We start from the raw sequence: 23959 nt of genomic DNA, 5'->3' as shown, positions 1-23959 counted from the left end.
TCCTCCTGGCTTTGCAGTGAATGGGAAAAGGATTCTATTAGACTGAGTCACCTTTACAAGCCCTGCTGATGGCCCTGATGGCAATCTCTGCGGAGAAGCAGGACAATGAGATACAAAGTGACACCATTTGCTCCAGCCCAGGAGTACTCCTGTGTGGCTGTGGCTACATTGCTTACACTCACAATTTAGGAAGTCCGTGTTGCAGGCTGGTTCTGACCCATTTCCCCTGGGAATGCAGGGTGCTCCAGCACAGCTGGATGCCAGTTTTGGGTATTCCGGGCAAACATTCTGTGCAAGGTGGTGGCCCCAGGCCCAAGGCAGCCTATAGTCTGCAGCTGTCAGATCAGTGCTGGGCTCCACACACTGCCCCAGCAGAGATTTCCATCATCTGCTTGTTCCTATGGGAATGCCATGATGTCCACTCCTTGGCTGGGCTTGCTCATGCAGGTGTCCAGCGCTTGGCTGAGTTGTCCTTTACTACGAACCATTCTCTGTTTGCTCTTAGGCCACAACTTTAAAACAAAGGCCTTTATTTGGACAATACTTTGTGACCCAAGAGGTTTTGGTGATGGAGTATGACCATCAGAGTCTTCTTGACCCCAGCACAGAGGGACACAGTGTGGCACTGCTGTGTCTTTGACCCAAACACCTTCTTCTATGCTGGTCCATCACTCAGGTTCCCTCAGACTTCTCATATTTATGGATATTTGTGCCATTCATCTACCAGCTAACAGAGAAGCCTGGTCTCAACACCCACTGCCTTTGAGAAAGTGATACTCAGCTCTGCTGCAGAAGTTCTGACATTCTTAAAAATAGAATAAAGATGATATAATAATTAAAATACAATAATTTTAAATAGTCCTTTTCAACAAATTAGCATTCTTTTGTCCATGGAAGATAGTTATCTTAAGTAATTACCCTGTTATCCTAGTGACAGATTGTTGGTGACCTTTATACTGCAAGTGAATTATGCAAATTGCTATTTTCATTAAACATTAAATAACTCCCTTGGGAGGAAAAAATGTTACTTACTGTATATTGGCTATTAAAGTCTAATGATTTGATTTACCACAACTTTGTTTTCTACCTCCAAGGGCTCCAGAGGAGAAGGGATTAAGTTGTCGTTTGGAATTTGAGGCTCAGACATGTGTAGACAGGACAAATGAAGTAAAAACACAAAAGCAAAACAAATACCAGTTACTTCCTCCTGTGCTCCAAGTTTATGTTGTCTCTAGCAGAGCATCAGTACAACAGTAAAATAAATGCCTCCAATCCCACACTTTGCAGCTCCCCATGCACCTTGGAGCCACCAAGTAGCCTTCCCATTATCACAGCCTCCTTCTCCTCAACCTGTGCTCCAAACCAACTCATCAGCCTCCCTCAAACTCAAACCTTGCCTTGTTGTCCTGCTTTCAGCCTTTCATGTGGACCACACATGCTCCCAGAACCAGACTTGTGCCACCCCTGCTGCATCAGGCCCAGGGACCACAAAATGTGAATAAGTAAAGCCTACAGGAAAATCGAATTCACCTGATGCACGGAGGTGGTGGGAATGCTGCAGAGCACAGTTCCTGCACAGTGGAAGTGGCAGAAGTTCATTGCATTACCAAGGACATTAGGAATGAGGCCAGCAAGACAGGCTTTATGAATAAGAATGACTCTGTTTATTTTCAGTGACGCAAAATGGCTCTTGGTAACAGCACAAGTTATGTAGAAAGTGAAGCGCTTTATTAGCGGCACAGTAGAAAGGTTTAGTCCTTAAGCATTGCTACTCCCACAGATTTCTACAGCTTAAATGTCTTTTTGGAAACTTCCACCATTGCATTAAAAGTGATCTCAGCGTGCACTTTATAAAAGATAACTCAACATCCCTTCTAAGAAAAGCAAGAATGTGCAGGCTTCTGGGGTGCACCATGAACCACACACAGCAAGGGAGGTACATCCTGCAGGAGCTGGCTTACTCCTCTCAGCACCAATCTTGGAATGAGTGGGACTGTACTGCAGTGCTTCATGTGAAAAATCAAAATATTAGCTCCTTATTAGTTGGTGTTTTGTGCTGAAGATAAACCAGTGAATACATTTCTCTGAAATGTCTCTGTTTGTACAGTCATGGCCTCATCCAGAATGAGTGAATTGGGGTGCCCATGTATGTGTGCAATGTACATTAACCCTGGAGAGTTAATTTACCTTGCTTTTCAAAATGTTAAAGTATTGACAGCCTGAACAGCAGATGCCATGCAACAGCTTTAGAAAGCACATTCAACAGTTATGTACTTTTATTTTGAAACAGCGAAGTTTGCTGGTCCATAAACTACCATTAAAATGTCCTTTATAAATAAATAAACAATCACACCACACATTATTTTAATGACTTAACACCTCTCTAGTGGGCTGTAGGAACTTTTAAATGTAACTTTAAAAAATTCTATGACAGTTACAACAACCCACCAATAACAAAGTTTATTTTAAATGTACCAGGCTGCCAGTCCAGGGGGGCTGTTATGTGCAGCCCCTTTGGAAGACTGAGCAAAGCTGAATTCAAGGGAGAAATACTAAAGCCTTGGACACAAAGAAAAGTGTTTATATCACAGCAGGATCCAGTCTGCTCAATTTAGGGAAACTCTTGTCCACTCTACATCTCTGAATAATTATTAGCCATTTAAGTTAATCTACATTATCACTTGTTTTCCTTTTAGAGCAAATGGAAAGGGATAATTGCTCAATGGTGATTAGAGAATTGTGTTAGGAGATGAGGAAAATTTAATGTTCTGGTCTTTTCTCCCAGGGCAGGTTTCCTCAGGTCTCCCTCAGTGTCACAGAGTGGTCCAGAGGCAAGACTATTGCAGAAGTGCTCACCATCACTTTGACATTCAAGTGCCTGTTTGAAAACAAAACTGGAGAAGACACCATTTTCATTGGGTAATCTGTTGTGATCTCATCTGCATGTGTTGTTAAAATAGTATTCATTGCTAATAAAAATTTAAGTCTTAATTTTTTGTCTGTGTTGTTGTTGTCTCTGTTAGATTAAACAGCTCTTAGTTTACAGGGTTTTGTTCCTCTGATAATGCTTATGTGCTATAATCAAACTGACTCTCAAAGCAAGGATAAACTAAACAGACCCCTGTAAATCTCACTCTGTTGAAGTAGTTTGTGAGACAGGATCTAATGATGCATCAGAAACTCGTGTACATGTCATAATAAAAAAAGACAAAATGTAAAACTGAGTTTTCCCACATTTTCAGTTTATTCAGAATTAAGTTTGGTTTATTACTATTATTGTTATTACCACTATTACTGTTGTTGTTTTTCTTGTTAAACATACACTGTCACTTTCTTGATTGATTCTATTGCTCAAACCTGCAAAAGCTCATTCCAGAATTAATATATTCTAGAAAATATTATTCAGTCTGGAAATGCTAACAAGTAGTCATGAAATACAGAAAAAAAAAAGCTTTTTCCAGATAAATGTTAATTCATTATATCTTCATATAATGAAATAATATCTCAAAGAAATAAGATTGCTTTTTCCTAAATAACCTCATTTAAATTCTGCTTTCAAGCAAAGCTATATTAATCCTGTGTTGTTATTATTATGTGTCCAAAATTCTTACTAGAGACAGAAGGTTCCCATCAGTGCTTGGCACTTTGTCACAACACAGAGTTGGTGTAAATTTAAATATGCAGAGAGGACCTTGGCAGTGGCTGCAGTGTTCTGATAGCACAGCCAAGTTTCAGGTGGTTTGATTTCCAGGGAAACAGGCTGGCTCTACTACAGTACCCCCTCCATCTCCAGTGAGTGGAGCACATCTCTATCCTTCCACGTCATGTTGTGGGAAGCTCTCTTTGGAACTTTTATTCCAAGATCAGGGCAATCAATTGCTCAGATTCAAAACAGAATTAATTTTAAATTTAAGTAATATTGATTTTAACTATCTTTCTGGAAACTTCTGACATTGCATTAAAAGAAATGTCAATAGGAATATATTTTATTTTAGATATTCCACTGTCTGTACTGAGAAAAACAAGGGTATTCAGGCTTCTGGGAAATACCACAAGGAAGCTACAGCAATTGCACTTGAATAATGATTGATTTAAGTAATTTTGACTTTAGAGACCACCTTACTGTCCCTAGGGCTCATTCTTCTCTGCTTGGCCTTGCGACAGATGCTTTTCAGCACTGAGGGTCCCTTTGGTGCCTGTGCTAAAACATCAGTGGAAGTGGGATCCAGGCTGTGTCACCCCCTGTCCTGCCACCGTGGGAACTGCTAAAGAGTGGCTGTTCCCCAAAAAAGCCAGCAGGACCAGTACCTACACCCAGCTCCACTTTGAGTGACAGCAGAAAGAACGAGGCAAAACCCAAACAATGTGTAAATGAGCTACCATGCACATGAGCCTGACCTGTGGCCCTGGTTAGGCAAGTGCAGTTGTTGAACAAATGTGATCTGACAGCAGGGCTTTATCCCAGATCATCATTTGTGCGCTGCAGCGTTTGGGTGTTTGTTTGACCTGGTGCTGGGATTCTGCAAGCTAAAGCTGCCAACCACAGCCTTGCAGAGAATGATTGTTTAAGATGAACGGGCCACTGAGATATTATCCTGCAGCACCTTCTGTGCTGCAGATGAAAAAGCAGAATTGCTTCTGTTCACCCCAGGAGACATCCAGGGCTTCATTCAGTCTCCTAAAGACAAGCGTGTCCTATCATTGGAGATATCTCTGGACTCATGAGATACTCACAGAATCACAGAATAAGGGCTTGAAATGGACCTTAAAGACCATCTAGTCCCAAGCCCCCTGCCATGGACAGGGACACCTCCCACTAGACCAGGTTGCTCAAGGCCTTGTCCAACCCTGCCTTGAACACTGGGGCTGGGACATCCACAACCTCCCTGGGCAAACCATTCATTCCATTGTCTAACCACATTTAATATCTAACCTAAATTTCTCCTCTTTCAATTTGTACCCATTACTCCTTGTCCTATCACTGCAGTTCCTGATCAAGAGTCCCTCTCCAGCTTCCCAGTAGATCCCCTTTAGATACTGGAAGGTTGCTCTGAGGTCTCCACACAACCTTCTCCTCTCCAGGCTGAACAGCCCCACCTTTGTCAGCCTGCCTTCACAGGGGAGGTTTTCCAGTTCTCTTATCAACTCCATGACCCTCCTCTGGATTTATTCCAACAGTTCCATGTCCTTCTGATGTTGGGGACACCAGAACTGCCCGCAATGCTCCAGGTGGGATCTCACAAAAGCAGAGTGGAAGGGGCAGAATCACCCCCTTCAAAATGACACAGAATCATAATAGACACAGCTCCTTCTGAAGTGACATCTGAAGAGCAAGTCAGGTGTGCCAGGCTATCCCAAAGGGTGTGGATTATATCCACCTGCTTGGCTGGTGAACTGTCCCACAGCCAGTTCAGCTGCATCACTCCCATTGAATGCTGCTGATGAGGGGACACGATGCAGCTGCCATCACATAAATGTGTGAAGCCATTTGAGATGCCCTGGAATAGCTGCCTTGAGTTACTGATTCAGGTGAGTGTAGGCCTTCTATGGACTCCAGAAATGTTGATTGGAACAGATCTCAAGAGGTCACACAGCCCAGTCTGAGGATCCCAAGCCACAACTCATGGCCACTGTCTCCTGTTTCATGAGCTGATGCCAGTGAAGCTGAGAGGAAGAGCAATGAATCTCCTCCAACACCACTTCTCCCTGGAGCAATGGCAGGACAGCACAACCTCCAGCAGACAGACTGTGAAGTGCTACCTCATTCTTTCAGAACAGAGAACATTATATATTATCTAAACTTTTTTTTGATGTGGTAAAAGACACTTAGCTGAGGCATAACACATACAACTATTTAAGCTATGCTTAAAAACTGCACCTGCAGTAACCATAAACCTCACAAACTGCTGCCCTCCCTTCAGCTTTGCCAGAAAGATTAAGGATTTATTCTGAGAGATTTTCCTTCTGTACCTATTACAACCCTCTGGAGACCAATGACATGAACTCCCCATGCTGCTGGAAATCACGTAGACTGTCACAAAGAGTCAGTGCTGCACAGGCCTACGAACATAAAACTGACCACAGAGACCAGGTCAAGATCCACCTGATGCAGTATTTCACCTCTGATATGTGGCCAAAAGTGGATGCCTAGGGAAAAAATTGCTGAATGCAGAAAAATAATAAGTAGCAGTATTTTCTCAGAATAAACACTGTCTGCCATCACTCATGGCCTGGGAACTCCCCAAGCCAGAGGAGATAATTTTGCATTTAACACTAGCACATTTTTCTCTCTGGACAGTTCACACTTAAATCCATGCATGTGTAAATACCTTTGATGCAGGCTGGTCTGAGCTGAGAAGTGTGATCTTGCAAGTCCCTGCCAAACCACTCCAAGTAATCTCTCTCGATCATTCCAGATGAACATTGAACCAGGAAGCACACACAGATGTTACAGTTCAAAGCTCTAGGAAAAATGCAACCAGTAGCACATTCTTTGAACCCTGCCTCATATCTACTCAATGTACATTTGTAGATATCGAGGCCAGAATGAATCTCTAGGTCTGAGTTGCACTATAACATGTAGCTGTATCCAATTATTGCCCCCATTATTTGAAGTGTGGAGTCAGCTTGCAGATTAGAACCCTCTACCACGGGTTTTTATACCTGAGCTCAGTACCTAAATGTGTGCCCTAGTCATTTCCAATGTCACCAGTGCACAGGAGTTTGGCAGCTCTTCTGGCTCACTTTGATAGAGAGACTGACCTCTGCATGGATGACACTGCCACTGCCGGGAACGGGAACTTGGAAAACCAGCCCAGCTTTTGGGGTCTTGACTGTGGGGTGTGACTGATACAATCAGCTCCCAGAATGACATCTGAAGCTGCCTGAAGTTCGTACTTCGCTGCCAGTGTTTTTATGACTGGGTATTACGTCAGCTGAAGTTTCAAACTCTACGGTTATTAACTTTTGAAAGACTGCTTTCCAAAGGGTTAATGAGTCATATCACTAGCTGATAGAAATGCCAATTAACAGGGATCAGCAGTAGAATAATTAGATGCAGAATGTGAACATTAGGTATGCACAGAAGTTACAAAACCCAAGAGGATAGTGTAAAATTGCAGTTTCTAGGGAGCTGAATCTCTAGAAACCTTTAGTCAAATTTCCCAGATTTGGATCCCATTCCTCCACTTACACAACAAATGACAGTTTTCAATATAATTCAGATTACATTATATATTTTAAAATGTTTAGGTCCTTTATAAGGCGTTCAATTTTCTTGTACCACAGAATCACTCAACAGAAAATGATTTAATGAATACATCTGGAAAATGCATGTATTTTAGTGGCTGATAACATCTACAGTCACCTAGCAACATATTTGTGACAGTGACCTGGCAAATTGTTGAATGACATTTTAACTGCTTAGCCACTGTGCTGAATAGGTTTTTCTCATTTCAGTCAGATTTGGTATTAGATTGCACATATGAGAAAAAAAAAGAATTGTGTATATAAATGTATTGAGAGTGAATATTGGAAAAGGCATTGATTTTGGAAAAGTATTCTTGTCATTTCAACGAAGCAAGGCTGAGAAGTTTTTCACACTTTCCTTTGCCTTGGTGGCTTAAACTGTGTCAGGTATGTAGATTATCTAACTTTAAGTCTATCAAGGACACAAGAAAACTATTAAAGCATAGACTGGTTTTCAATGTATTTCCTGTGCCTTAGAGAACAGTATTTATTGCATGTATTTTAGCTAAATAATGTTAGCATCAAGCCTATTTGCATGTAACATGATCTATTAATAGATAACTATTAATATATCTGGATAGAGAGTGTGGCTTTTTGCATGCCTTTACACTGCATCTCTTTAACCTCTGCATATCACATATAAGTGATGCACTAATCCTGGAACTAGGCGTATGAAAAATTCACAAGTTGCCATTCCTTCCAAGAATTAGCTATAGCAGGTCTGTGACTTTCATCCCAAACACAGGCAAATGACCTTTCATTTACATACAACATAATTTTCAACTTTTTATTGCCTGTGAGTTTGTTTCTTCATGGCCTCTCTACAGTAAGCTCAGCAGCAGCAGAGATAAAACTTCCATAAGCACATTGTTCCCCTTTCCTGCTGACAGGACACAACATCTAATGCACAGTTTCAGTTCAGCTCACAGGCAGCTGCATCACTGAATACCTATGTCCACCAGCTCACTGGGGAGAGGGGATTCAGCTCCCCCAGAGCAGACACCAGCACTGGTCAGCCAGCATGTGCTTTAGGTCTACTGCCAGAAGTGACTGAACTTCCATTGACTAGAGTGAGCTCAGACACTCGTGCAGTCTTCAGGGGAAAGAATAATGAGTGCTGAATAATGCATGAATAATGAATTCATATCCCTCCCTCGGTCTCTTTTAAGTTTTATACAACACACGAGAAGGCAAATGTCCCTTCCTGGTTAATGTCTTAAGGGATTATTAAACCACAAGTTCCAGGTTGGCTCAATGCACGTTTCAACCTACTGCCATTTGTGCATGAACATTCCTTCCTTATTGGAAAAAACCTCACCCCTGGAAAATTATGTATGAGCATGGAGGGACTGCAAAGGGAAAAACTACTCACAGGACCTACTTGCTGCTCAGTGGCAGTGAATGTGACACAGAGGTGAGTAATTGGATGTTCTAGAAACCATTGTGGGAAATTTGGATGGACTCCTCCCAGACGGATTTGGATTTTAAAAAAGTTGCTTGTGAATAGCAGGTAATTCCAATGGTTAGAATTCTCCCCTAGCAATAGAATTGATTCTGTGCCTGTATTTTCTGGACTTAAAAAGACCAAGTTTTGGTTCGTATTTGTACCTTGTAGAAAAGGCATAAATGGGGATAATTATAGTGAATGTGTGCCCAGGAATCAGGGCCTTACTAAGGCACTAGGTGGGCATTACATGGGAGATTGCAGCACTCAATAAACAGGCAGCACACATTTCAGGTATATCCCAATTAACTGCTGTTACTCTACACTTTATTTCATAAACTTGCATTCATGAGTGGAAAAAGCCTGTCCTGAAAGTAGTCACTGCTTAATACCTCTATCATTTCTCTTTACAACCATGCTGCTGCTGTAATGCTCATAAAATGACTTGACAATGCTTAGGCAGCTGGTGTCATCTGATTGATCCTCATTAGACTAATTATAAGTGTCTCACCAGTGCCTTCTACTTCTCTGTCGTCAGCTGGGCCAGAGTCTTCTTTTGTCTCTGGAACTTCTTCAGGGCAGGAACTAACTTCTGGGGAAAATATCCTGCCTTGCACAACAGGACCTTGACCTCTGACTCAAATCTCTGGATATTGCAGCTTATTGTCTGAGAACACAAACAGCCTGGGTATGCCTGGACAAAAGCTTCTGGTAAGAGAAAAGAACACAGAAAAGAGGTCCTTACTATGTGTCTGACCATGGTAAAACCAAACTGTAAAGGATCTGTGAACATGCAAGACTGTGCTGCTGCTGTTCACTAACGTTTTTGGCTGAATTTATCAGAAAGACAGGAAATCTTTACCCAATAAAGTCAAAATTCACCTAGGCTTATTGATAGGCTTATTGTCCTTCTACAAAATAAAGAAACTGATGAGGAGGATATTCCAGACAACTTGTCTCCATTTTGGTGTCTTCCATCCACATATCTTGACCTGTCTAGCAACACCCTAGCCTACTTCCCCCTCCATGCCACCCTTTCCCCCTCCAGCACTGCTCATACACTTCCAGGTGCACATTGGCCATGGCAGCTTTTGCCCCTCCACCTACAGAAATCCCAGAAGGATTCCTTGGCATCCTCTTGCAACAACTCAATGGCTTCCAGCATTCCGTCCCCCGTGGGAGGCCTGGGCTACAGCTCCTCAGGAATATCCCAGTATGATCCTCAAAAGGATGCTGTGGTGTGCTGCCATGAGCAAGGCAGTGTGGAGGAGCAGGCAGCTGCACAGCCTGCCTGCACATCAGAGGCTTTGCAGCAGTGACAGGTGGCATCCTGCAGGGCCGTGACTGAAAGGACACGGCCCCAAACAACACCACAGCTAATAGGCACTAACAGTACCTGTAGCACCAGTAGGACTTCCTGTAATACCAGTCCCAGCCAGCATGCTGAGTGTGGCTGTGCTTTGAGCCGCCGTGGAGGCAGGGTTCCTCCCTCCTGCACCCCTCTGGGGGAACACACCAACTGCCCTTCCCTCCAACCCTTCCTGCTTCCTTACCAGCAGCATTCCTCCCTTTCTTTAACACACAGGAGGAATCAGAGGAGCCCAAAATGATGCTGTGTCAGGATGACTGATGGGTTCCGGTCCCCACATGAGGAAGTGGAAGGGGACAGATGGTGACAGGTTCCTCCTGTCCCCATGGCATCCTGTAGTGAAGCCTCCAAGAAATAAACTGTGTGTCCCAGCAAGATGAGATTAGCTGATGGGTGTAGGGTTTGGTGAGGAGAGAGCTTTCCATCTATGCCTCAGCCCCAAAAGCTTACTAGCCTTCACTGTGATTAGCATCCCTATAGTCACAGATGCATGAATGTACACCTGCAATGCCAGCAGCAACTGTGTGGTGCTGCCACATTCACCAAAAACCAGACTGAGCACAGGCACAGTGACAATGGAACAGTGTCCTGGTTCTTCAGAGCTGGTGCAAGACAACACAAAATTCATATGCACCAAATCTGCTCTTGGTTCTGTTCTGCAGAGGATTTCACACACCTGTCTGGGTCTGAAGCAAAACCTGAGACAGAAAAACCCAAAGAACTAAACATTTCCAAACTCTGAGAGATCCAGACGAATTTGCCCAGCCTAGAAAAACCCAAATCCAATCTTGTGTGAATTTTGGGTCTGGAGATCAAGTTAGAGCTGCACTTCACCTAGTCCCACCTTTAATATAGAGAAAAATATTTCAGCCCTTTAAGCAATGCCTTTTTTGTCTTGCATGACTGCCTTTCTGATTTCAGGATTTCAGTGATGACTAAAGACATGGTTGTTACTGACTTGACCTCTCCCAGCGGAGGCATCTTCTTACCTACGTGTTTCTTTGGGAGGCAATTATTTTCTTCCTGCTTCTGAGGCTTGCAATTTTGGAGTTAGTGCTTTCTTTCAAGCTCCCACAACCCTCTCAGGAATGTCTCCAGGTAAAAGCAAATGTTATCTCAAAGGGGTACTGAGGCTTTTATTACATCCTGACTTCACTTCTGTAATTCGTTATTTGCTGATCTACCTGCAATTTCCCTGAGGCATTTGCAGCTCACGTTGAACTTCACTGCTAAAACCTGGATTTCTGAGCATTTTGCTTATTTCCTGAGAGAACTTCTCTGATTTCATCCTGGTAAAGTGGCAGTTTCAGGTTGAAATTAATTTTCTACCTGCCAGCTTTCAGAGGTGCTTTCCTCTTCTCATAATGTTATTTTCCTATTACTTCCTTTGCAGCTTTGTCCCTTTGAGTTGCTTTTCATCTCCTGTTAGAGTCAGTTTCACTGGCAAACCTCCAGAAAACTGCCAAAGCCCCAAACTCTGTGCAGGTGCCCTCACCTGCCAGTTCAAGTCACCCAAAATGGGACTTTGTAAAGGGGGACTGACCAGGACTGGCTCCATCTTCCCCTTCAATTCTTCTGACAGATTCTCCTTGCCTTTTCCCTCCTTTCCCTTTTTTGTCTGCGATGGAGACCTGTAGAAAAGACAAGCACAGGGTTTACTTGCCATGTGGCTAGTAAGATAGACAAATTCACCTTCAGTTGTCTCCAAAGACAAAGACACACATAATACACCATGAAAGACATAAATGCTAGGTCCATCTAGCATTTATATCTAGCTGGAGAACCTAAGAAGGCTCACTAGAGAAGACAGTATTTGCCTAAGGATAGCTCTGTGGTTGCACACTGAGGTTTGCTACAAGCTAATGAGCAGAGTTTAAAAATCTCATTAACATTGTAGGTTTCTGTGTAAGCTACGTGCATAATAAGGTCAAACCTTGCTTCCAATTCCACCTCCTCTGTACAGGTCCTCTCAAACTGCAAAGGGAAAAGAGCATATATTTTGGCTTCTCTAGAGGAATAGTCAGGTGCCACAAAACTTGTGCTGCTTGTCTCAGCCCTCAGCCGTGCTGGGAAGTTAGATGCATTTGGTGGTGACCCTTGGCTGGGACATTCTCCCAGTCAGTGATCAAAGCTACTCTGAAACATCTCCTACTGTGCTACTGTGAGTGAATGGTGATGGAAAGTCAGCTGTGCCCTACTTTTTGTGCTTGCCGAGTTCACTTCAGCAGTGCTCACGGATGATTTCTCTTCTGGAAGGCATTCAAACAGTCCAGCTATGTCTGCTCTCACACGTCTTCACCTGAGCAGAGCAACTCCTCTGGCTTGGAGCCACACCCACCCTGCCCCAGCTGAACAACCTGGGCATATGGGATTGCCAGTGCAGCTCAGGGGGGCTGTTCCCAGACTGTTGCACCAGCACTGGGCATGTGCTCCAGAGTGCTGAGCATGCCACAAAACCTAGACAGGGACAGTGGAAGGGAGCAGGAAATCCCAGGATGCCATTCCTGAAGCAGTCATACCCACACCATTCTTCAAAGAGGCTGGAAGGGTTTGCAGCTGCTGCCCAGGAATGGGGCCCGGGGTAGCCAGACCTGCCATGTGCTCCAGCTTGCTAGAACGCTATAAATGAGCATTTGGAAACCACAAGAGTTTGCTTCTGACTCCACAGGCATCCGCTTCCCTAGCACAGAGCAAAGCCAGCAGGCACTGCCTGTGCCTCCCCAGTGCAGACCCATCCACGACCTGGCTCACCTGGCTTTGCTGTCACACCCATGAACTCGGTCCCTCAGGACTGCACCAGCATCCACCTCTGCCACCATCTCCTGATTAACCTTGCCCACATCCCCCATGTAGAAGCCCAGACATCTGATTTTCTTCCTCCTGTCTAGTCCTTGTTGCCAGCACTGCTGAGTTCTGCCTTTTCCCATACTTGCCACACAAAGAAAAGGACAGCCTGAGACCACACTGAGCACAGACCTAAAGAACAGTGAGGACCATGGCACACCACAAACACCTACCCTGGCGTGCCCTGACAGACAAGGCAGAAGCTATGCAAGACAATCATTCTGCACCAGCAGGGTTCCTTAGCTGCTTTTCCAGATTTTGTAACATTTGGTTACTTCAGGGTAGACAGTGAAAGTCTGATTTCAAAAGCTGGCTGGTTTTCATAGGAAAGCACTTTCAAAATCAGGTCTTTTGAACTGTGCTTTCACATTTCAATGGCTGCTGTATTGGTAGCAGCTGGAGTTAGCACCTAACTCTTGATTTGGTTTGAATAAACCAAATGCTTACTGATGAGTCTGCTTCCAGGCTTGACATGGAAGCAAAATACAACAGTGAATGGTAAAAGGTGCATACAAAAGCTTTGGGGGCTTTGCCTGGATGATAGCAAAGAAAGATTCCATTTTTATAAATATTTTCCATTTCTAGCACTTAGGCATAACCTTTAAAAAATGTATAGGTCAGATCTGTGTCTCAATTAAAGTCAGGAACATCTTTTCTACTGGTTTTGATGGAATTCAAGTTCAATGCATTAACACTGGTGTATCAATTTCTTACAATTTGTATCAGCATTAGCATTGCTAATAATTTTACAACGAATGTCATGATCTATAAGAGGATTTTACATTCAACTTACTAGCAGAATATAACACTTTTAAATGATACATGACACTTTCTAGCTGGTAAGATCTGAAAAGTGTGAACCCTCAGTATTTTAATGCAGAATACAAATAACAGCCCAAGGTTAATATTTTTGTGTTTAACTCCTTAATCCGATTTTGACTTATTTTGTAGTTATAAGGTACTATTTTTCAAAGCTTGTATTTGGCAAGACAGCTGATCTTTGTTGTCATCAATTGTAATAATTATTCCAGCACCAGGAAGTCATCATTCATTGCTCAGACTTCTTTAGCTGATTTTTACTTTCATTTCACAGATCCCTCACATAAATAGCATTGATGCCATACCAGTAGTATCTTGAACTTTAGGCAGGTCTGCCATTCTCCCTAGAAAGGAAGTGGTTCAAGAAGTCCAGCAATCTTGTTCCCAGCTCCTCTTTTCCTTTTGCTGCTAGAGACCACTTGCACAGCAGACATCTGCACTGGTTCCTACAGCACCAAGTCATCCCTGTGTGCTCTGAGCTGGGCAAGACCCTGGAGGGGTCTGGTCCAGGCTTGGCTATCACAGAGCAGATTACTAATCTCTACCACAAACACTGAAAGAAGAAAGCAAACAAGAAATGCAGCCCGGCAAGGAAGCCCCTTGTGATGTGCAGTTTTTACACCTATTTATGTACCATCTGTTGGTCAGGGCTGTGCCTGCAAGAACAGAATGCATTTAATTGGAACGGGCCTGGAAAAGCTGTGTGAAGGGACAGTAAAGCAGTGGTGGAGAGCACAGGCATCATGTTTTGTAGCGTGATGCACCAGAAACTTGATATCTTGTTGTATTTCTTCATTCATTCATTGCAAGGGGAATGTTTCAGATGCCTTTTCCTCCCTGCCTGCAGTGTGAAGCACAGCACCGCTCCACAGACATCTACTGAGAGCGAGGCAGATCTCACCATGGATACCCATTTAAATAGAGAAGTCACAGGACAGTTGCTATTTGTGTGCCTGAATGGAACTCTATTGTGCTATTTTTTTTGCTCCAGTGAAGCAGAACAAACCCTTCTTTTTCTTTGTTTATATGAGGTGAAAAAACATACTGGTACTGACTTTCAGATAAAAAACCTCTTAGTTGTGGTCAGTTCCTTCTCTCTTTAAGAACATCTGGGGACACAGAGACAGCCCATCTGTCCTGCTCCAACACTGAGACAAAATACCTGTGATCTTAAATACCCTTCTCATTTCCTGTCTGATTACACCTCATGCTATAGTCCTTTGTGGTCAAGGACTGTTTCTTTTCTCCATATGCCCATATCTAGAAACACCAACAAGTTTCAGGTACCAGTAAAATACAAGTTTTTGATATCATGCATGGAATTATTTTTTTTTTTGGTTGAGGTATTGAGTCAAACCTCAGAAGACCTGAGACTTGTCTCAGAGGGCCATTGTCATCCTTGGTGTAATAACCTCTCTCTCTGCACTCTGGCTTTCTGTCTCTATTTTTAATTTGTTTTGCCACACAATCCTTGTCAGACACTAGGGGCTCCTTGTGCTTCTCTTGTACAAACATGTAAGCAAACACTAGTTATTGCTGCAGTAAATTCACATACTCAGAAATTATTTCTGAGGGAAAAAAAATAAAATTAAGGCAAAGGAAAGGAAAAAAAAAAAAGTGTAATGCATTTTCAGTAATATCTGAGATGTGCTCTCTGCACAGCCTTGTGCACAAGCCAGAGCACAGTGCCAGGCCAGTGGCTGTCCCTGGGAGCTCCCTCTGCCCGGCCCTGCGGAGCCACCACGCCTGCTCAGAGCAGGGCTGAAGCTCACATTCTCACATGCAACTCCAGCTCCACTTTAAGACCCCTCATTTTTAAAAAGAGGTTAAAGAACTTTCACAATGTCAGCATCAATCAATTTTTAATGTAGTATCTTAAAGGACACACACACATGCAAAGTCTTGTCTTGGGGCACATCTTAAAGGATAATAATATTCCCTTGAGGTTAGGAGACCTAGGAGGTGTCCACATGTGGACTGGATGTCCAGGCTTCTGTTACAGTCAGTGGAGTCAGAGACCTGCCCACTTCACCCCACAGCAGACATCTTGGCACACCAACTAGCTGGCTGAACTCAGATGTCTAGTGCCAGCTTTGCCTCCGGTATCCAAGATATTTACACGGAATTGCCAAATATTAAACATGACCTTTCTCCCTCCCAAGTGGCAGCTGGAAGTCGGGACCTATTACAGGATATCTCAAATGGCTCTAAATAAATAAATGTGGACAACTGAAGCAGTCAGCAGGATAGCTCTTCAGGTTTCCTGCCTATGATGGGAGTTTGGATCTCTCTCATACAGAGACGTTTCATCCTTCCTGAATGTCACAAAAGAAGACAACTGTCAATTTTTTTCCTTCCCGAAGGATGGAAAACTTGGCTCCAAGTTCCAAATCACCTCCTCCCCAGAGCATCTTTCCTCCCAGAGGACATCATGAGGCTCACCCAGCTCTTCATGACTTTCCACACCTCCAAGCAGTATCCAGCCTGCCTTTAGCCGATGCACTGACATGGTTTTGTGCACTGTTTGAATTAATTCCACTATAATATAAGCTGCTGAAAAACAATGGTGTTTATCCAGGACTCAGCACCTCTCAGACTTTCTCATTACTTACATAGTGTTTATGTTGCTCAGTGCCAATCAGGGTAAGGATTTATTGCTGCAGGCTGTTTACTGCTCCATATCTGAATATAGCTGCTGCCCTGAAGAACTCAAAATTTAATTATAAAAGAAGATGCCAGGAGTTTAAAACAAGAGAGAAAACTGATGAACAGAAGAGGTAAGAGGGACGTCATGAGAAATAAAATATTTTTATTCTGCTATTTATATTTTTTTATTCTACTCTGTTTCTTTTTTACAATTATATGCTTTTCAATTAAAGCATTTTTTTCAATTTAAAAAACACCCAAACAACTAACCAAACCACACATGCTTCATTTCTTTTTTCCTCCTTCCTGTTTCTCATTGCAATTTGTATTTCTCAGTAGAAAGACTGGACTTTACATAATTTGATGCTTACATTTAATCCTATTTAAGATTCTCTTTCATGTTTATAACTTCCATCTGCTTATATACCATTGGTTCAGGTGTCTCTCCCAAGCTTGGTGCTGGATTATCAGCAGAGACATACAAGGCCTTTCTTTCCCTAGTGGTCTGTGAAGCAAGGCAGGTCACAATCATCCATTTTGCCTCCATTCCTCTTGGTTGATTTGCCTCCAGGCTGGACCATATGCCAGCAGGTAGGTTTCCCATTGGTTTCTCAGCAGGATCTCCTCTGGATTTCCTGGGACCATGAGTCCTGCTCAGAGTCTTGGGACATCACCCACCATTATTCTACCCCAATGAACTCCAGCTCACCTCTATCTGCCTTCCAACTCACTTCACAGAATCCATGGATACACTTTCTCAAGAAAAATACAAGATCACGTCTAGCATTCATTTTAAAAGATAATTTGTGTTATGTCTGCAGGATACCCCCACTTATAACTCAGTTTGGTAAAAATCAGAAACATATGACTGCAAGTATAACCTATATTATAGCACACATCAAAACATGCTGCTGCTGTGCTACATGCAGGAAAAGAGGCACTAGAAGTGCAAAAGGCATCACAGGCAGCATGAAGCTTTGAAACAAAATCATTGTGTATTGAAAATCAGGGTTTTGTATTGAAAATCAGTGCACACATTTGCACTGTTATCTCCTATTCTGATTCCACAGCTGTACTCTCAGAGCTCCCCTCTCTCCAAACACAGAAGAGACACAGGAGGTTGGAGGGAAATACTCCTCTTTTGTGCCAGAAAGTGGTTGTTAAGAAAACATCTCCTGGACGCGTACTGCATCACACTGCACTTGTTTCATCTGAGCTCATCTTTGTGTCACCAGGCATTGGCCTGTCCCAGGCAGCCTGGCTGTGATGCAGAGAACTTCCTGATGTATTTATCCAGAGAACACTGAGCCACCTGCACATGTCACAGAAGCCACCAGACATGCTCCCAGCCCCAGCTCAAAACTGACCTCACCAGATTGAGGAGAGAAAAACAGTATGAACATGTATTTTTCACTACAGGGTAGTTCTCATGGTGACTTTATCCATCTGTAGTAACACCAGAATGAATATTAAGTTTGTGTCCAAAGCCTGTGTTAGCTGACCATGCCAGTAACAACAACCAGGGCTGCCTGCCACCAGGAGAGAAAGCTCTGTTATTTCCCTGACACTGAACTTTCCATGTTGCACTTAGCTTAGTGGATCAGTCAGCTGGAGCTTGCTATTCAGACTTCCTATAGTACAAACTGCTTTCTTCTTTTCCCTTTAAAACAGCTTTCTATTTTCTCTCTTACACCCAAGGAGAAGTCAGAACTGAGATTGCACAAAAAAACTCTGCAGAAATGATACAATTTTTATGTGTACCTCGATGTACACAGGGATTTCCCCATACTGAGGTAAGTATGCTCAGTTGAGATGTCTAATATATGTGTCAGTAGGTCATAATGAGACATCTCCAGTCACCATTCATGTGGGTTCCCTCCACTCCCTTTACAGGCCATTCCACTCCCAAAATCTGGCCCACATTATCCACTCGGGGTGGCCACAGCTCTCAGTCTGGTACACTCAGCTGTGCTTTCATCTTGTCCTTGTTTCATGGGCAGCAACCACTCTTGGGGAAGCCTGGGTACTCTGGAGCTTCAGCTCCAGCCTTAATCCATCACCACCAAGTGCCTGACCTTGCCCAGCCTGTGGATGACTTAAAAACCTGCATTTCTCCTTCTGGGTGACTCCATTAATTGGGCAGGAGCTACAAGTACTAGTCAAACAGCAAACATTCTTTCTGCCTGCTTGGAGCCATATATACAGACTTAGTAGGGAGAAGTAAGGCATGGACTAAAGATAAGACCCGTCAATATGATAGAAAAGACACACCACATCCTAAGAAGAGCAAAACTCCACTGGAAGAAAGATAGCATGTTTTCATGCAAACCAGCTGCCTTTTAATTAAAAAATTAAGAGTTACCCTCATAATTTGGAAGAGAGAGTTTGATGTTGATGTCAGCATTGCAGGTGAGTCAAGGAAGTACCAGGAAGAGAGCAGGAATAAACTCTACACCTCTGCCTCCTCAGAGATAGCTGCTTCATCAGGAGCTCTCTTTGTGTCTTGAAGCAACCAGCAGCCTTCACAGAAGCTCTGTGGTAGATGAGGAAACAGATCAATCAGAAAGTTACATGAGATCCACAGTAGTTTATACAGGAAAATGCTTCCCCTGAAAACACCCCGAGGATCAAGGCCCTCTGGTATGGAATATGTCTGAGATGCCAAGACCACTACTTGAAGCATGAAATGAGAAGAAAGCATTGTGTCTTCTCAAAAAGGATCTAACTGCATTATCCTTCTGAGCATTAGAAAATAACAGGTGTGAAAACTCTCCCTCTTACTGGAATCCTTCTGCTGGCTGCAAACCAGAAATGAATCCTCATGCCATGGAAAAGGGCTCTGCCAGAGGGAAGAGGATTCATAGGGCTGTGTTGAATAGATCATCTTGACAATTTCCAGGATTCAGCAGCATGGAGTAATTTTTTTACAGGCCTCCAAAGACTAGTTGTCTTCTTTGACTGAGGGAAAGAAGTGCAAAGAACAATCAGACGTGATTTTACAGAATATCAGCACCTGATGGTCTTTTCTTTGGAAAATCTTGCTTTGGTCCCTGAGGGCTTGCCTGCTCTTGCAGAGCACTAGATCAAAAAACCTGATGAGAATGGGTATGTGTTACACTGTCTCTGTAAACTATGGGCATAAAATAACTGGAGACAGGACAGCAGAGTTTCTTGAACACAGATAAACCCCCAGTAGCTATGATGTACAGCAATCCCCGTGTATTTACAAGCCCAGCTTGCCAAGTGCAAGACTCAAGGCCACTCTGTCCCTCTGCCACAGGTGACAAGGGTAGGGGTCTTCTTAAAGCAGCTCAACCAGCTCTTCTCTGTCCCTTTTTGGCTCCTTTCCTTAGAATTACAGGGAACTTGGTGTCAGTTTATCAGAGAGCAGACAGAGGCTAGTGGGAATCTCTGAAATGCACACAAAAAATCTATCTTGAAATATATGTGCAAATATAGGTAAAATTCATAAAGTGATTTCATTCTTTTAAAGTATTCAAGAATTATCTGAGATTCTCAGGACTGGGTGTTATCAATTCTCAGTGACTACAGACCTATTTTCATGTGATTCTTATTTGTAATGCACAAGCTATTAGTTTTTTTCATTTATATAGCAGAGTAGAGGAGATCTACAAGAGAATTATCCTTTAAACATTGCAGCATGGGAAGAATGACACCCTTTTTTGACTTATCTAATAATCACCTTGAGCCCTGCAGCTTCAGAAGCAGTAAGCCCATAATTCAAAAGGATATGTGAACAGAAACAAACCAAGAAGTCCTTCAGTCCTTACTGATGAATACAACAACCAGAGCTTTCCTGCCACCCTCTCTGCTATCCTCCCTAATCACACCTTCTAGCAAAAGCACTTTTCATCACTGAGAAAGATGTAACCTCCTCATCCAGCCATAAGGTGTACAACTCTCAAAAGATCCCTTTTGTTGGGTATGTTTCATTAGGAGCAGTAGGTTAGCTCAGTTCTCAAAGCTGTGTTAAAAAACAATCAAGGGCAGGAAATGAAGTGTCAGGCACTGTACACCCAGTGCTTGGCAGGAGGATACACGGTCTCCTTGCTTGCCCTGAGCAGTTTCAGTGCATCTCAAGAAGTGCTGCACTGCTACCAGAGACACTTTGCAGCTCCACTGCTCTTGGCATGGCCTGGGAAGTCCCTTCCCAGCTACTCCAGCTGCTGGTGGTCTCAGAGGACCAGAGAGCACCTGGGAGTCACTAGCACTGCAAGGGTTTTTGGACAGACTTCTTTCTATCCTGAGCCACAGTGACCCTAAAAAGCAGCAAGTGTTACATTACTGCAACTATGCCCTTAGGAAGTCCTGGCAAAAAGGACCATCCAGCATTTTGACATAAAAGTATCTCTCAGACCCTATAACTAGACCATATATTTTTTAAACAAATAATAGTCACTGTTTTATGGCATTTGAAATACTAAACTGGGCCTGAATTTCTCTATTTACCAGTCTCCATCAAATTCTTTATTCTAAACCTGAAACTTCAGCCACTTCCCTCTACATAACCTGCCTTGTATCCAATACACAGATGAAGGAGCAGCCTGCAGCAGTTTTCTTTTGTGGTGTCAGGATAAATTTATGCCCTTGGCATCCCACTGTTGAAAACATTTTACACTGAAACAGGAAGGAGAACTTGAGGCTTCCCATTTGAAGCAACATAACTCGGACCATACAGGCTACACAAGAAATTTGGAGAGCATTTCTGTGTCACAGAAAGATATTTGATGCAAAGTTAAAGTGGAAAAACACATTTCTTCAAGTAAATAAAAAATTTAGGAGAGTTCTGTGATTTATATGTTATATGTTAATGCCATCATATTTAGTGCTATGACTGATACTAGATTTAGGGAAAAGTGTTGCTTCAGAAACAATTCTTTGTAATTAATATTTCACTTGGCCCAAATATTAACTTAGAAAAAGAGACATCTCTTGAATTCTATTTGGTCCTCTTGTACATAATATTCTGCTATGATGGGAGGGTCATATTAAACAGTCTATCTGATGCCAAGTTAACTAATGGACAAACAAAATGTTAATTTCAAGCAAGGAGTACATTTTTCCTGAAAACTGGAAACAAAGATGCCACAAATATCTTTCTATAGATGGTACATGCTTATTTTTCAAGTCTTGAGTAGTTAAGTTACTACCTTACCCCAGTTCACTACTATGCCTTAGCCAATATTTTCCTTCTATAACTAGAAACATTTGATATTCATAGCTTTGCAATTCATTCATTAGGGACATGACAATTTCATGTAATTTTCCTCACAGATGTCCAACATAACTGAGAATGAGAGAATTACAATTGCATCCAAACACACACACAGACAAGATACGGAAACAGAAAATCTTAAAATCTTTGAAAACACGAGCAGGAAATACAATTAAAGATGCTCATGTAAATTGGAAGTTTGGGGAATAAAAATTTATGTATATATGATCCCACAGAATCTTAGTATAGTGCTTAAGAGGACAGAGATACAAAATTATGATCATTTTTCAGAGCATATACAACTTTTGTATGGGACCTGTTACAACACAGAGCTCAAACATCTTCATGCCTTAGTTTGCCAGTTGTTGATAGGGGATAAATACACTCATACTTCACACAGGAGGCATAATGACATTTAAAGACTGTTGTGAAGTGTTCAGAAACAGTAGTGATAGAATGATGAAAATAGTTACAAAGGCAGAAAATTGCTAACATCCTTAGTGCTAAGAAAATACTAGATTCCAGACCCCTTACAATTTTTTACTCAGTCAGAAAATGTATAAATTATACAATTTTTCATTAAGATTTAATTAGCTTTTTAAAATGGGCCCAAGCTGAAGAAATAAATATGTCACAGATTAACAATAACTAAATCAAAGACAGAATATTGCCCAAACCCAGAATATGCAAGATCTGGTTTCACGTCCTGACTCTGCTGCAGACCTGCTATCTACAGACAGAGCAAGGCCTGTGCCAGTTTTATGGTAGTGCAAGGTCCATGAAACAGAATGGCAACTTTCAGATTTGTGATTATGCTCAATTATCAGTAATTATCACTGTTAAATCACCTCCTGAAAGTTTGCAATCAGCTGCTGTTAACAACAGTTTTAGTATTTATGGAACCATCTACAGCTTAGACTTTTTTTACAGGGTGTTCATGAAACCCCAGGTTTAACGACTCGCACCCACACTACAGCCTTATTTTAAAATGCTCTCTGTGTCTTAAAGAAATCAGACTCACCTGCTGGAGGGATAAGGCCAGAGGGAAAATCTGCTGAGAGTGGGGTTGTTTGAACTGGTTCTGCAGCAGCACTTTAGAAGGCTTGGTATCTAAGATCCAAGAGAGACACAAAGCGCGCGTGTTCGTGCTGTCAAGCACGTGCGGGCACTCAGCGCTGCTGCCTGGGCATCAGGGTTCCACTGCAGGCCAGCTGCATTTTGGCACTGGATGGAATTAAGGAATCGTCTCATGATAGCCTCACCACAGTGTTATAAAGGATTGTTCAACTAGAAAAGAACCAGATCCAAATTATCACCTGCTTTTATCAAGACTGAATACTCTGTGTTACACATCTGCACTTAGAAGAGCATGCCATTAAACATCAAACAAGAAAAGTGATACTGGAACATATCTCTCTCTACCTCATCTGAACCTGGATCATTCCTTCAGTTAGAGATGCATGGGGTAACAGGGATAATAAATCTATCTGATTAATAATGGACTTTCATCAGTTTACCTGATAATTAATTTTCAGTTAGCTACAAAGGAAGCCTGAACATTTCACTGAACTACAGGATACCACTTGGAGCTGAAACTTAGATGTGCCTATCTTGTATAATCTTTCAGCAGGTCACTTAATCTCTCTTAGTTTCCCCTCCCTTTGGAAGGATTATTTAGCTTCTCATGTCCTCCACGTTGACTGTTGAGAAGGTCTACTAGGAACAAGGAGTGACTTTGGCACAATCATATATTTACTTGTGACTTACGAAAGATACTGACATAGAAATAATATATACTTAAATAATATATACTTAAAATGCCACTCATCAAATCCTTGCAATAGAGACTGGTTACAAGATTCTATTAAAGTTTTATGACAAGAATAGCCCATTGTACACCATCATTGAGTATCTTAGGTTTCAAAACAACTCTCTTCCTGCAAAGCTGGGTAATAGCTTCAAGAATTGTAAAATATTACTTGACTCACAAGATCTCACAAAATTGCAGAGTACTAAGTGGTTTGTGACTTTTGGCAAATGTTCCAGGTCAGCAATTCTTAAATACTAGTGATTCATGAAGCCTTATCCCATAGATCCGAAGGGTAAAATATTTTATGAGAGTGTGTTTCAAAGGAGTAAAAAGAAATAAACATAAACAACAAAAACACAAACTCGTGAACAAACAAACAAACAAACAATCAAACAAAAAAGAGGTAGTTCAAACCAGGAAATTCCTTACAAAGCAGAAATCTAGTTCTGTGTTAGTGGAAGTTTTTATCATACCACCCAAGTGCTTCACAAACTCCAATGAATGAATCCTCTATGCTCTTGTGATGAAGGAAATATTATCCTT

General features: G+C 42.3%; 1 long non-coding RNA gene across 1 annotated transcript; it reads right to left on the bottom strand.

The window, feature by feature from the left end:
- Positions 1 to 1668: 1668 nt before the first annotated feature.
- LOC119695391 lies at positions 1669 to 22939 on the bottom strand. The gene is made up of 4 exons (XR_005255195.1): positions 22628 to 22939; positions 18733 to 18903; positions 11605 to 11692; positions 1669 to 2894 (listed from the first exon to the last, which is right to left on the bottom strand). It is a non-coding gene; the product is annotated as an uncharacterized LOC119695391 (long non-coding RNA).
- Positions 22940 to 23959: the final 1020 nt, after the last annotated feature.

This window comes from Motacilla alba, chromosome 2 (genome assembly GCF_015832195.1).
Source record: "Motacilla alba alba isolate MOTALB_02 chromosome 2, Motacilla_alba_V1.0_pri, whole genome shotgun sequence".
In the NCBI taxonomy this organism is placed as follows: Eukaryota; Metazoa; Chordata; class Aves; order Passeriformes; family Motacillidae; genus Motacilla; species Motacilla alba.
The sequence above is the reverse complement of the archived record's forward strand: the minus strand, read 5'-3'. Positions and strand labels throughout refer to the sequence as shown.